Here is a 3,206-nt window from a genome sequence, read left to right as displayed (position 1 = left end):
GGGAACAAGTTCCGTCTTGGGCCCGGGACTCTTCAATATAAATGACAGATGGGGGAATAGAAGGGGAACTTATCAAATTTGCAGATGATATTAAGCTGGCGGGAACAGCCAACACCCCAGAAAATAGGCTCAAGATCCAGATGGATCTCAACAGACCTGAACACTGGGCCCTTCCTAACAAAATGAAATTCAACGTAGAGAAAAGTCTTACACCTAGGCAAGAAAAACCAAATGTACAGGTACAGGTGAAACCTGGCTTCATAGCAGTTTTGTGTAGCCAGACTGTCCTCTTTCTTTTTTGCATCTCCTTCTTCAGGACTTACATGCATTTTCACCTCTTTCTTCCCCCCAGAAGATCCTCGTGCCTGGGTTCCTCGCTAGCATCGCTCTTAGGTTATTAAAACTTTGATTTGTGGGTGTTGAAGATGTGTGTGTGTGTGTGTGTCATCTCAGTTTTATTGTTCCTTTTTTCAGCTCTGACCTGACTCAGGCAAATCTGAGGAACAGGCTCAGATAGGCCCCAATCCTGCAGCAATGAAGGTGGACAATCATTTCTCTCTGGTCAAGGGACTCCTAGGGTAGATGGGGCTGCAACACCCCGCAGGGACTCAGAGCAAAAGAGCAACGTGGCAGTTTGAAACGGTGGCTTGCTTTGAAAGGGCCAATAAGAAAAACATATAACTGAAAAGCTGCCACAAATAAAACATGTTTCCTGACATTTGAGCAAAAGCAGTTGAAGGAAATTTCATTTGTTCCAAATGTTAATTGGAGACATGAGGCTCCCATTAGCTAGGACAAAGCAGTGTCTTCCTATTGTATCTGATGCCACAAATGATAAAATTACTCTTTAGGGGTCTAATTAATTAGAGTATCGCTCTGTCTGCTGGAATTTGTCCTTGGGTTCATGTTGCTGCAAGATTTCCCCACAGCAGCACCACAACACAGTTCTGAGACCAGCACACCATGCAGCTCAAGAGCCCTAAAGGGATGAGGGCATCGCATTCTTATGAGCAAACAGGATTTCATTCCCCTTCTGTGTCGAAGCATCCCTTTCCAGACTGATGGCAGAGGATTGGCAGACACTCTTTGAGGAGATGGTTGTGGGAATAAAAAGGACCTGATCTGTGCAATACACAACCTGCCACCTGCTCCTCTCTTGGCCTTGGACTCAAAACCTGGGTGGGCATATTTCTAGAGAGGATGGCATATCCTTCTCCATCCATGTCTCAGAAATGTACAATGACTCTGTCTGCTTGTCCACCACCAAATCATGCATGAACATGGTCTTTGGTCCTCCAACAATACCTCCTCCCTCCACTTAAAACTCTAACCATCTCTCTTCTTGCCCCTTCTTTCACCAGCTGTTCTGGCTAGAGCAGTGTTTCTCAACCTTGGCCGCTGGACGATGTGTGGACTTCAACTCCCAGAATTCCCCAGCCAGCAGAGGTTGAGAAACACTGGGCTAGAGTGATGGGATGCAATTCTCCTTCAGCTAAAACTCTAAAGCAGGAAGTCTACAAGAGAATATCTATTTGCAGCGGCACAAATCCTGAAGAGGAGGAGCGCCATGGAGAAAGAGGCTAGCACCCTGGAGACCCACAAGGGGTTTGCACTCCCTCCCTTGGAGGACTCAAATTACACCGGCACCAAATGCAAACTGATCGGATTGCTGGAGGAGAAAGTGGAAAGTCTAGAGCAGTGGCCCCCAACCTTCTGAGTGCCAGGGATTGGTTCCATGGAGGACAGGTTTTTCCATGGCCCGGGGGAGGGCCTGCTTTCGCATGCTGCCTGGAACCTGCACAGGCACAGAGGGGGCTTTGCTCACTTGCGTGGCCCAGTTCCTGGCAGGCCAAGGGCCAGTGCCAGTCCGCAGCCTGGGGATTGGGGACCCCTGGTCTAGAGGCATGTCTACCCACCCTGAATCTCATCCACAAAAATGAGGAATTTCTCAGAAAGGCAGAAATCTGTATTCATACTAAATGCAGCAGGGAAGAAACAACTACGAGGAAAAATGAAGACTGGTGGTGGCATGTCACTCAGAGGGCAAAAATACCCCAAAGAGGGTCCCTGCCACATTGGGACATACGATACAACAAAAATGAGCCTGAAAAACATATCAAGGGACTAGGTAAGAATGCACTTCTGAAGGGTTTCCTCCACGCTTGGTCAGCCATCCTTCAGTTGCTTCTGGGAATGGGAAGAACTATTGAAAGAGGAACTCAGAGGTCCCCAAAAGATCTGATGGTGTCCTTTCAGACAGGGAGGCCCTAGAAGGACAACTCTGGTCTGGGGGCGATGGCAGCAAACTGGTCCCAAAGCAGAGGAACTGAATTCTGGCTGCGGGGGTAACGCTTCCTCCATTGCTTGCTCGTCTCGGGGCAGACTGGATGCTACGTGGGAATGCAGGAAATGCCGTGTGAGCATGAAAGGGGGAGGGCCCGTTTCCCAGGGCTTCAGTCTCTTTTCCCTGCAAGGAGCCGCCCAAAGCTCCTCGGGCCGAGCTTCTCCCGCCGGAAGAAAAGGTCTCTTGGCCGGTGAAAGCGGGCAGGATTAGCTGCAAAGGGCCGGTGGGCGGCCAGCCGTCGCTGCTCCTGCGTGCAACGGAGCCAAACGGTCGGTCGGGGGAGCCGAGAGTTTGCTCAGTCGTGCCGTTGTCATGCGGGACACGGCAGGGCGCTCCGGCAGGGAAAGGAGCCCTCCGTCCGATCCACGGCAGGCCGGACGCGAGCTGCCCATCCCGGCCCCCGCGCAGAGGCTGCGGTCAGCGGCGTCCTCCGTCAGGCAGGCAGCCGGGCCCGCGTGGAGCTCTCCAAGGTCCTTCCTCCTGCTGCCTCCGGCTGGGCTCGGAGTTTTTTAAGAAGTAAATTTAATGGCAGTTTGGCATCAACACAGATCGTATTTTGTAGTTCACATAATCTGTGGAGGATGGAGGAAGACTTAACGTCATTTATAAAGCAAACAGAAGCCCTTTAAATCCTCTGGAATGAAGACCTACCGTCCTGTACAGATTATATCTGATTTTTTTTTCAAGTAAAACTATTGGCCACATTGTCCCAAAGGTGTATTTCAAGAGACAACTGGACTTTCTTGTTTTTTCTTTTGAAGACGTTTTGCTTCTCTTCCAAGAAGCTTCTTCAGCTCTGACTGGATGGTGGGGAATGGAAGGATTTATATTCCTTGCAGCTGGTCATTTGCATCATTTTAGA

The sequence above is a fragment of the Pantherophis guttatus genome, chromosome 9, assembly GCF_059756535.1.
Source record: "Pantherophis guttatus breed Tessera chromosome 9, ASM5975653v1, whole genome shotgun sequence".
Classification (NCBI taxonomy): Eukaryota; Metazoa; Chordata; class Lepidosauria; order Squamata; family Colubridae; genus Pantherophis; species Pantherophis guttatus.
Note: the sequence above shows the minus strand (reverse complement) of the source record.